Source organism: Mobula hypostoma, chromosome 11, assembly GCF_963921235.1.
Source record: "Mobula hypostoma chromosome 11, sMobHyp1.1, whole genome shotgun sequence".
NCBI classification, from domain to species: Eukaryota; Metazoa; Chordata; class Chondrichthyes; order Myliobatiformes; family Myliobatidae; genus Mobula; species Mobula hypostoma.
This window is the reverse complement of record NC_086107.1, coordinates 95,258,364-95,270,605: the sequence shown is the minus strand read 5'-3', so window position 1 is coordinate 95,270,605 and position 12,242 is coordinate 95,258,364. Positions and strand designations below refer to the sequence as shown.

General features: G+C 43.4%; 1 protein-coding gene across 2 annotated transcripts in view; it reads left to right on the top strand.

Annotated features, from left to right (window-relative positions):
* The first annotated feature begins 4,346 nt into the window (after window positions 1–4,346).
* Window positions 4,347–12,242, top strand: part of srrm2 (serine/arginine repetitive matrix 2) — a 31,995-nt gene continuing 24,099 nt past the window's right edge. Inside the window, exons 1-2 of one of the 2 annotated variants that reach the window (XM_063062570.1) lie at window positions 4,347–4,523; window positions 4,921–4,998. The gene's annotated coding sequence lies outside the window, so the exon portion shown is untranslated. The remainder of the gene's footprint in view (window positions 4,524–4,920; window positions 4,999–12,242) is intronic. The other variant, XM_063062569.1, reaches the window with a different exon arrangement.

Sequence of the window (12,242 nt, the reverse complement as noted above, 5' to 3'; positions counted from 1 at the left end):
TACATCATTGGCACATCCCTCCCCACCATCAGTAGTTTCTACAGGAGTCAACGGCCACCGAAGATCCCACCATCCATGCCATGCCATCTTCTCATAATTCCATCAGGTGTAAGAGAAGCCTCCTACATCGCCAGGTTCAGGAACAATGAATTCCCTTCAGCCAACCTACACAACCCTAATCATCATAGTTTAACAAGCTATGAGCGCTCTTGACCACATTGCCCTTGAGCGGATATTTTATTTGTTCTAATAATTGTACTTGCTTGTAAAAATCCTGAATAATTAGTTTTTCTTGTGAATGCTGCTGCAAGCAGGTTTTTCAGTGCTTCTGTGCATACATGTACCTGTGTATGTGACAATAAGCCACTTTGACCATGATAGTGATTAGGACTGTACAGGTTGTTTCAGGAATCGAATGGTTGAAGGAAGTAGCTGTTCCTGAACCTGGTGGTGTGGGACTTCGGGCTTCTGTACCTTTTACCCCGGGGAGCTGAGAGAAGGTGGCATGGTTCAGATGGTGGGTACCACGTACAATCAAAGTCACCATATATTAACTTGATATTTGCTTGTAGACATTTACAGGATAAAGGAAATACAATAACATTTTGTGGAAAAACTATACATAAAGAGATACAGACTGACAAAAGAAGGCAAACTAAATAAAAATAATAATGAGAACAGGAATTGTAAAGAGTCATTGTAAGTCTGTAGATCAGATTCAAGTTTATTATCACTGATGTATGTGAAATTTGTTTGCGGCAGTAGTACCGTGCAATACATAAAGTATAAGAAATACGAGATTTATATAAAAATTAGTGAAAAAGGAGAGCAGGAGTAGTGATTTATCTGCTCAGGTAGCTGATGACGGAGGAGAAGAAGCCTTTCCTAAAATGTTGAGCGTGTGTCTTCAGGCTCCTGAGAAGGGGACATGTCCTGAGTGGTGGGGTAGGGGTGGCGGTCTTTGTTGATGGATGCTGCCTTTTTGAGACACTGCCTTTTGCAGATGTCCTTGATGGTGGGAGGCCGTTGCCCATGATGGAGCTGGCTGAGTTTACAATACTGCAACTTTTTCCGATCCTGTGCAGTGGCTCCTCCATACCAAACAGTGATGAAGCCAATTACAATGCCCTCTGCAGTATATCTGTAGAAATTTACTAGAGTCTACTACCAAATCTCCGCAAACTAATGAAATGCAGCTACTGACTTGCTCCCTTTGTAATTGTATGAATATGTTGGGCCCAGTTTCGATCTTCAGAGATGCTGACACCAAGGAACTTGAAACTGCTCCACCCTCTCCACTGCTGATCTCTCAGTGAGGACTGGTGTGTGTTTCATCGACTTTGCCTTCATGAAGTCCACAATCAATTCCTCAGTCTTACTGACATCGAGTACAAAGTTGTTGTTGTGATACCACTCAACCAGCTGATCTCTCTCACTCCTGTACGCCTCATCACCATCTGAGATTCTGCTGACAACAATTGTGTCATCAGCAAATTTATAGAAGGCATTTGTGCAGTGCCTTGCCGCACAGTCATGGGTATAGAGAGAATAGAGCAGTGGGCTAAGCATGCATTCTTGAGGTGCACTGGTGTTGATTGTGAGTGAGGAGAAGATGTTATTTTTGTCATGGAGCCAGTTCAGAGTAGTGATGAATGAAGTTATCCACATAAGTTCAGGAGCCTGGGTAATAACTGTTTACTGAACCTGGTGGTATGGGATCTCCTTCCGGATGATAGTGAGAAGAGGGCTTGACGTGAATGGTGGGGATCTTTGATGGTAGGTGCTGCTTTCAGATCATGGGGAGGGTTTTCCCTGTGTTGAACTGGACTGTATCCACCACTTTTCCATTCCTGGATATTGGTGTTTCCAAACCAGACCATGATGCAACCAGATAGGATACTCGCCAATGTGCATCTATAGAAGTTGTCAAAAAATTTTGATGACATGCCAAATCTATGCAAACACTTAAGAAAGTAGAGGCACTGTTGTGCTACCTTTGTAATGACACATATGTGTCATGACTGTGATGAAAGGTGGTGTCCTTTTGAGTCACTGCTGCCGATGATGGGCAGGGGGAATATGCCTGTATTATATTGGGCTGAGTCCACGACCCTCTGCAGCTTGTTACATTCCTGCAGTTTCAATTTGCTGTACCAGGCTGATGCACTTCAGCCATACATCTGCAAAAGTTAGGGTTCGGTAATATGCTGGAACCTCTTCTATGTCCTATGAGAGTAAAGATATTGGTGTGTCTTCCTTGGGATTACATCCATGTGCTAGGAATCTAATGTGTTAACGCCCTTCCAGTTCTTGACATCGACAGCCTAGGGTGAAGGGGGAAAGTGGAGACGTTGTTCTGGCAGGACTGGAGGGCTTGAGTTACAAGGAGAGACCGTAGAGGGCTGCGACATTTTCTCTGAAGTGAAAACGGGTGAGGGGTGATCTGTCAGAGGCCACAATGGACATAGATAACGTTGGTTGTCACTGTCTTTCTCCCCAGGGGAGGGGTATTTAAAAACTAGTGGCCACAGGTTTAAGGTGAGAGCAAGGGAGTTTTACAGTTTATTTATTTATTTAAAGATAGCACACCAACAATTTACAATGACCAATTAACCTACTACACAGCATGTCTTTGGGCTGTGGGAGAAAATCAGAGCACCCAGTGGAAACCCACGTGTACAATGTACAAACACCATGCCGGGATTGAATTTGATTCTGACGTCACACTAACTGCTGCACTACTGTGGCGCCAAGGGGCTGAGTTTTTTTATACTGAGTGTGGTTGATATCTCGAACAAACGGCCAGAGGATAGAAACATAGAAAGCCTACAGCACAATACAAGCCCTTTAGCCCACAATGCTGTGCTGAACATGTACTTACTTTAGAAATTACCAAGGGTTACCCAATAGCCCTCTATTTTTCTAAGCTCCATGTACCTATCCAAGAGTCTCTTAAAAGACCCTATCGTATCCGCCTCTGCCACCATCACCAACAGCCCATTCCACGCACTCACTACTCTCTGCGTAAAAGACTTATCCCTGACATCCCTTCTGTACCTACTTCCAAGCACCTAAAAACTGTGCCCTATTGTGTTAGCCATTTCAGCCCTGGGGAAAAAGAATGTGGCAGAATCAGATACAATTCCTGCATTTAAATGCCACTCAAGCAGGCAAGGCATAGAAGGATGGAACTTTAATCCAGGTAAATGGGATTGGTAAAATACTATAGTGTGGATGTCGTGCCATACAGCTGTGACGTTGCTTTCCTCGAGACTAGAACTAGCAAATGGGTTAAGGGTGAAAGGTGAAATATTTCAGGGGAACCTGATGGGCAATTTCTTTACTCATAGGGTGGTGCAAGTGTGGAACGAGCTGCCTGCAAAAGTGGTGGACACAGGTTCAATTGTAACATTTAAGAGAAGTTTGGATGGGAGGAATATGGTTCAGGTGCAGGTAGATAGGAGACCAGGTTACTATAAATTAGGTGGGCTGAAGAGCCCCTTTCTGTGGTGTTGTACTCTATGACTCTAATAGAGATGGTTGAATGCCCTCCCTGAGGGGAAGCCCACAGGATCCAGGGAGAACATACAAAACACACACACAGTGCCAGAGGTCAGATTGGACCCCATTCATAGACCTGAAGTAACAGTTCTTCATACTGAGTCACACCTGTCGCCCTTGACTGTGTTTCGACTGTGTGACAGCTCTCTGTAAGATGGAAGTCTGGACAACTACCCCATTCAATTGCCCTTAACTCAGGCTCCAGCTCGTCAACTCGAGGGCAAAATTAATCATGTCCCGTGCACTATATTTGCATTCGTCCAATGCTGTATCTGTCTTATTTTATGTACGTTTGATAACACCACTAAGACGCATTTTTCGCTCAGTTTTTTTTTCGGGGTGGGGGGGATCGCCAACTGCCACCGGGATTCGAAATAAGCGTGGAACTACATTTTCCGTCAGCATGCTCTAGCCGCTAACCGTGCCTTCGGGAGTTGTAGTATCAATCGAAGTGGAAGATTCCTAATGATGATTGGAGACTGTGGACTACATTTCCCGGCAGGCCTTGCAGGTCCGTTTTCGACGAACGACGGTGCGCAAGCGCCACCGGCGGTCCTCCCGGGCTGCCGTTGACCATCCTATTAGCAGCTAGATGTCTGACGGGAAATGTAGTTCAATTTCCGCCATCTCACCATTCCTGTCAAGTGGCAGGCCGCGCAGGCGTCTCCACCAACATAGCCCCGCAGCGACTGATGGGAGATGTAGTCTCTTTCTGCGCCGTCGAAACGTGGTAGAAGAGGCGGACGGGATGTTTTAACTACAATTCCCGGCAGGCCGCGAAGCTCAGGCCAGAGAATCGAGGGAGAAGGAAGGGGGGCGGGTGGGCGTCCTCCATGTTGGTGTCGCAGTGAGGAGCTGGGAGCGGGAGGAAAAAGAAGCGGTGCCGACCTGCTCCCCCCCTTCCAGCACCACCTCTTAGACCCCCGTCCCTCACCACCTGCCGAACGGGCAACGGCGAGCAGGTTAGTGCCGAGCGGAAGCCGCGGCGGTGCTGTTGTCCCCGGCCGCTAGGCCGCGGGCAGAACCTCGGCCTCGATTTAGGAAGGGGCTGTGGGGAGTCGTGGAGGCTAGTGGCCCTCTGGAATGAACGGGTTTTATTAAAGTAGCAGCTTCATACACAAGGACACCGGAGCTGAAGCTTTGGGCATATTGATTCAAACAGTAAAGTTGTTTTACTTAACACTCGAAACATCCATGGGAATAATCAGAGATTATTAAAGCTATATTCCTGAATTTTAACCTCGGATTTATTAGATCTCCGATTAATAATTCAAACAGTGAAGTTAAAATTCTTAACCATTTCTCAATCAAGTGCATACTGAACATCTAATCTTTGGGAATAATCATATACTCTTAAAGGACTGCACTTTTATAGCCCAGCGGCGGCGGTTGGTGCACTATGGACAAGACAAGACAAAGTTCTGGATTTATACAGAGGTAGCAAACTTTTAGTCTCAGATTTATTGAATCAGGAGTTTAATAATTGAAATAAAAAAGTTAAAATACATAGCACTCAACTACCTTCTGAGCACCGAAACACCTGGTATTACTGACCACATACAAAGAAATACCAGAATTTTGGCAGTATGTGTATTAAATCAGGGGTTTATTGTCTTAGTGATCATTTGCATTGGACCCTGGAAAGGTTGATGTGGGGAAAGGATGGTAGGGTGAAAGTCTGTGGTTGGAACATTTAGTCAAGAGGAGTAAGGAACACTTAAGGTTAGGAAGTGGAAAGACAGAGCTCTGGAAGGTAGCCAGGAAGAAACTTAAGAATAGACTTAGGACAGCTAGAAGAGGTGAAAAGGGCACACATTGGTGAAGAACAGGAGGATAACTAGAATAGGGATAAAGGAGGAAGCAAGGCTGCAGACTGAGGAGGTCCTTTATGTCAGTATTCATTAATGAAAGGGGCCTTGAATGTAACAACAGCGTAAAACAGACTGATATGCTAAAACATATCAATGTTAGGAGCGGGGTTGTGCGGGGACGTTTGAAAAATACTAGGATAGTTAAGTTCCTGGGGCCAGACGGGATACATCCCAGGTTACTGCAGGAAGCGAGGGAAGAGACTACTGCAGCTTTAGTGATTTTCTTTATGTCTGCATTGGCCACAGGAGTAGTACCCAGGTGGATGGCAAATGTTATTCCTTTGTTCAAGGAAAGTAATAGCGATAGCCCTGGGAATTATACACCAGTGAGTTGTATGCCAGTAGTGAGCAAACTATTGGAGAGGATGTTTTTGAAACAGGATTTCAGCATTTGGAGAATATATTCTGATTAGGGATGGCCAATGTGGCTTTGTGAGGAGCAGGTCATGCCTCATGAGCCTAACTGAATTATTTGAGGAAGAGAAAAAAAGTATTGATGAAGGCAAAGCAGTAGATGTGCTGCATATGGACTTTAGTGAGATATTTGACAAGGTTCCCCATGATAGGCTCATTCAGAAAGTCAGGAGGCATGGGAACTGAGGAATTGACTGTGTGGATTCAGAATTGGCTTGCTCACAGAAGGCAGGGATCGAGTGTATTCAGCCTGGAGTCGGTGACCAGTGGAGTTCCGCAGGGATCTATTCTATTCTGGGACCCCTACTCTTTGTGTTTTTTAATATAAATGACCATTGAGGAGGTGGAAAGGTGGTGGTGTTGTGGATAATGTAGAATGTTGTTATAGTTCAGAGCACATCATTGATAGGATGCAGATCTGGTCTGAGAAGTGTCATGTGGCAAAGTGGGAAGGGCAAACTTGAAGGCAAAGTACAGGGTTGATGGCAGGATTCAACAATATGGAGGAAGAGCGGATCTTGGGATCCATGTCCAAAGATCTCACAACATTGCCATGCTTTTAAAGGGTTGTTAAGGCATATGTGTGTTGGTTTTTATTAGTCAGGGGATTGAGATCAAGAGCCGTGAAGTAATGTTGCAGTTCTGGAAAACCCTGGTTAGACCACGGTTGTGTTCAGTTCTAATCCCCCCACTACAGGAAGGACGTGGAAGCTTTAGAAAGGTTTCAGAGGAGATGTACCAGGATGCTGCCTGGATTAGAAAGCATGTCTTGTGAGGAATGATTGAGCAAGCTTCTCTCTTTGGAGCAAAGGAAGAATAGAGGTGTGTAAGAGGCAGAGACTTTTCTCAGGGCGGAAATGGCTAATATGAGGGGCATAACTTTAATGAAACATCTCGGTTTCCTTGGCTGCATAAGTCCAGGGAAGACAGCCTCCGGTCCCACCAAACTTTAGAGATTGAGGCGCACTGGATCCCACCCCAAAGCTCAGTTTGTATGGATGCTGTGTCATTTGCTACATTGTTACAAATTAATGCCACGAAATAACAGTCAGTACACTGCATACAATTAAATTAATTACATTTATGAAGAATAACAGAAAGAAATGGGTCCATTCTAATTAAACAAGTCAATTGTGCATAAGTTGGAGCTCATCTCAAACTTCTCTGTCACTCACGTGCTGGGTCCTAGGTCAACGTGAAAGCACACACCACCTTCCGAACGTTGCTTGCAATCCATCGCGAACAAACGGGTCTCCCACTAGATCGTATGCTACAACCAGTTCTCCCCAGCGTCTTCTCTCTTCATCTCCTCTCGAACAAAAGCCCAAGATCAACCTTATTGTCCCTCACCAAGAAAACCTCCTGCTAATTGGATGACACACATTCCACATCATCCCTTATCCAAACAATAACCCAAACAGGCTGAAAGCAGAACAAACAGCTCTTACAGAGCTGCACAAAATGAAATATATACAGCGTAAGAGTAAAAAATATGAACCGGTTCATTACATAAGGTGATTAGAGGATAGTATAGGGGGAAAGTTGGAGGTAGGTTTTTTTTTAAAGAGAGTGGTGGGTGCATAGAACACACTGACAAGGAATAGTGGTTGAGGCAGATGCATTAGGTACATTTAAGAGACTCTTAGATAGGCAAGTAGATGATAGAAAAATAGAAGACTGTGGGAGAGAAGGGTTAGATTGATCTAATGTAGGTTAAAAGGTCGATACAAGATCATGGGCAAGGGTCTGTAGTGTGCTGTAATGTTCTATGTTCTATCAAGTCTTTGTGAGTTTATTAAAGCTCTTAGTTTATACAAGGAAATATTGGATGTTTAACTCTCAGTTATAGTAAAACGGGTTTGACGATTCAAATAATGAAGTTAAAATATTCAAAACTCAAATGCACGAGAAATATCAAATGTTACTTGCTGATGCAATCTCACTGGCTGTCCACTCGGCCTTGGATCACCTGGAAAACAGCAATACCTACATCAGGCTGCTGTTTATTAATTACAGCGCAGCATTCAATACCATCATCCCTTCAGTTCTAATCAATAAGCTTCAAAACCTGGGCCTCTGTACCTCCCTCTACAGCTAGACCTTTGTCTCCCTCATCGGCAGATGGCAATCAGTGCAAATCGGAAATAACCTGTCCTCTTCGCTGACGATCAACACCAGTGCCCCTCAAGGATGTGTGCTTATTCCCCTTCCCTGCTCTACTCTCTCTAAACCAGAGGCTCCCAACCTTTTTCATGCCATAGGCCCCAGGTTGGGAAACGCTTCTCTAAACCTATGTCTGTGTGGTTAGGCACTGCTTAGATGCCATCTATAAATTTGCAGATGGTGAAAGGGAGGCATACGGGACTCACCTTGTACTCAAAGTCAATAAGACCAAGGAATTGATTGAGAACTTAAGGAAGGAAAAGTCGAGGGAACGTACACCAGTCCTCATCGAGAGATCTTCAGTGGAAGATGTGAGCAGTTTCAAATTCCTGGGTGTCAAACATCTCCGAAGATCTATCCTGACCCCAGTATATTGATGCAATATCAAAGAAGGCATGACAGCAGCTATATTTCACAAGGAGTCTGAGGAGATTTGAGATGTCACCAAAGACTAGCAGATTTCTACAGATGTTCTGTGGAGAGCATTCCAACTGGTTGCATCTCCATCTGGTATGGAGGGGCCACTGCGCAGGATTGGAGAAAGTTGAAAACTCAGCCAACTCCATCAAAGGCACTAGACTCCCCAGTGTTGAGGACATCTTCAAAAGGAGATGCCTCAAAAAGGTGGCATTCTCCATTAAGGACACCCTCCTCCATCACCCAGGACATGCCCTCTTCTCATTGCTACCAGTAGAGAGGAGGCACAGGAACCTGAAGGTACACACACTCAACACCTTCTTCCCCTCCATCATCAGAGTTCACACAATGAATCAACCTATGAGCACTACATCACCATTTTTTGCACTCCTTTCGATGACTTCAGACCAGTTGCACCCATCTCCTTAGCCACCAAATGCCTGGCAAGACTGGTGATGTCCCACATTAGGAACGCCGTCCCTCTACTCTTAGACCAGCACCAGTTTGCCTACAAGGCAAACAGATCAACCGAGGATGCCACCTCCGCTCTCCACTTCATACTAGAGCATAAGGATACTTACGCCAGAGTGCTTTCTGTCAACTGCAGTTCGGCCTTCAACACCATACTTCCCAACAAGTTGACCATTAAACCTGAAACGTATCAATTTGGAACTGGATTCTGGACTTCCTTAACAATCGCGCCCAGACAGACCAGGCTCCGTGACCCTGAACCCCGCAGGGATGGGTACTGAGCTCACTCCCTTACACTCTCTTCACCCATGACTGTGCCCCTGCCTATGCACCAACCCCAGCATCGAATTTGCAGAAGACACCACAGTGACTGGATTAATTAACAATGGAACACCAGGCAGAGAGGAGATGGAGAAACTGTCTGAATGGTGCAATAGCCATTCAAGATCAAAAAGACCAAAGAAATGATTATCAATGTCAGAGGAAATCAAAAAGTTATGAACAAGCTCCACTGCTTATAAACGGTGAAGCAGTGGAAAGGGTCTCCAGCTTTAAGTTATTGGGAGTGAATATCACAAGGCGAGCTCTCTTGGACCACCTATACCTCCTTGATAGTAGGGAAGGCTCAGCTTTCTTAGTTTAGAGAGAGCAAATCTGTTCTAAAAGCTGCTGGTAAACCTTTCTCGATGTGTAATTGGGAGCATTCTGACGTCCTGCATGACAGTATGGTACTCTAGTTACAACAAGGTCGACCAAAAAGCACTTCCACAAGTGATCAGGACAACACCAACGTCATTGGGACACAACCACCAGATATGGAAACCATCTCCAACTCTCAACGTCTGCAGCAGGTTCTCAAAATTGTGATGGACTCATCTCACCCCAGTTAAAAAAAAAAAATCAGACATTATTTTAAATGTAGTCATTGTGTTTTTAGTAATTGAATTGGCAGTAGGCTATTTTGCACGGAATTATAATGATTATGAAGACACGCAGTCCTCTTTTATTGTCATTTAGTAATGCATGCATTAAGAAATGATACATTACTTCCTCCGGTGTGATATCATAAAACACAGGACAAACCAAGACTGAAAAAACTGACAAAACCACATAATTATAACATATAGTTACAAACGGTGTAACAATACCATAACTTGATGAAGAAGTCCGTGAGCACAGTAAAGTTCAAAGTTTCTCAAATTCCCACATCTCACGCAGACGGGAGAAGGAAGAAAAACTCTCCCTGCCATGCCGACCACAATCGGACTCTGAGTCATCCGAAAACTTCGAGCCCTGATCAGCTGTCCGACACCGAGAACTGAGCACCATCTCTGTCCGAACAATTCGACCTCCTTCTCGGTCGCCAAAAGCAGGCAAGGCCGGGGATTTTGAGGCCTACCCGCTGAAAGATTTGCGACCATACAGTAACAACAGCAGCGAATGGGCGTTTCAAAAATTTCTGCAGATGTTCCTCTGTGCTTTCACGTCCATTCTCCACCAAATCAGAATTGTCCACGGCCCCTATTTAACAGATATGATATCATTTTAGCACTGCAATCTCATTGTCCTCAGTAATGACAATAAAGTTTTAACGAATTAACTAACTCCTTATTTTATTTATGTGTGTGTATATCACACACACACAATGGATTTCAGTTAATTGGGCTGACGGTTAATCGGGGCAGCTGCTTTTTTGGGACAATTCTTAAGAACAAGAACAAATCAAGAACATAGTTGGGATTTGTTTCGTTTATTTGGGGCACTGTGCCAGTTAATTGGGACAGGAGATGGTCAGTCATGTGTACTGGAAAGTCCATTGGATGCTAGAGCAAACAGTTGTGTTCGTTGTTTGCTTGTGTTACGTTGTCCATTTTGGCTGACGACGATTCAAAAAGGCGTGAGTTTTGATAAATTTTGTTTTTTTTTATTTTGACTTCAAAAAAAATTTTTTGAGACCCTTGCCACGAAAAGATTTGATGCTAACCGAAAAAAAATTAGCCTACTGGACCAAATTAAAAGCTATCCGCCTAACATCACTCATCATCAGCTGCAGAGATAACTGGCATGCCGAAATCTACAATTGCACACTTGATACATCAGCAAGAATGGGCATTATGCGAGGGACAACAGGGAACATCCCAAACACATAAGCATGAAGGTAAGGATCCAGATGTTGAAGAGGCCCTCAATCAGTTGTCTTCCATTGTAACTGCACAAGATGTATGTGTGTGTGTGGGAGTGGACCACTGTTAACAAACGAATCAGAGGAGCTAGCAAAGAAGGTGGGACATGAAGGTTTTAAAGCAAAATATGATTGGTTGTCTTGGGAAATGTAGGCACTTTAAAATTCAAGAAAGCACACTGCGAGAAAGGTAGTGCTGATGCTTTAAGTGCAGAGACTTAAAGATCTAGAAAACTGCCCGACTTGTTTCAAAATTTTTGTGCAGATTATATCTACAATGCCAATGAAACAGGCCTTTTTTTATCGTGTCAAGCCAAATGGTTTCCTTTGCTGTGAACACGTAAGACTATCAGGTTCAAAGAAAGCAATGGATCGCATAACTGTTGTGTTAAAAAATGTCAGGAACTGATAAAAAGAAATTGTTGGTTAATGAGAAAAGCATTAAACCTACATGTTTTAAGGGGCTAAGAATGTGTATTTTACCAGTTGAGCCCTATGCCAGTACACTTGATTAATTTCTCCGTTGGTAACCACTTAGAACTAATACAGAGCTTTATAGTACTGTAGTAATATTGGTAGTGTTTTTTGTTCTGTAGTTTGCTCTTTTTATACTTTTTTAACTATTTCCATGAAACTTCGGATAATTGAGGCAGCCTCTTAATTAGGCCAAAACAGGCTTGTCCCAATGTGTCCCAATTAACCAGAATTCACTCTGTGTGTGTGTGGACACATACATAAACACACACACACACACACACACACACACAAAAACATTTTATATATATTTATATATAGTATATCTTGTAATTTAAGGTTTTTATAATGTATTATAATGTACCGCTGCCACAAAATAATAACAAATTTCACGACATATATCAGTGGTATTAAACCTGATTCTTCTAATTCTGATTATTGATGCTTTGGATATATACAGGGAAATATCTAACCTTTAACCTTAGATATAAATAACTAGGGTTTTATGATTCAAATAATGAAGTTAAAATATGTTAACAGCCAGTTCCCAATCTTCAGATATCTGGGAATGATCAGATTTGTTGAAAGGACTGGTTTTACACAGTAAATTACCAAATGTACTGAATCAGATGTTGAATGGTTCAGATAGTTAAGTTAAAAAATTTAACACCCAGTTCTTCATCAAATGT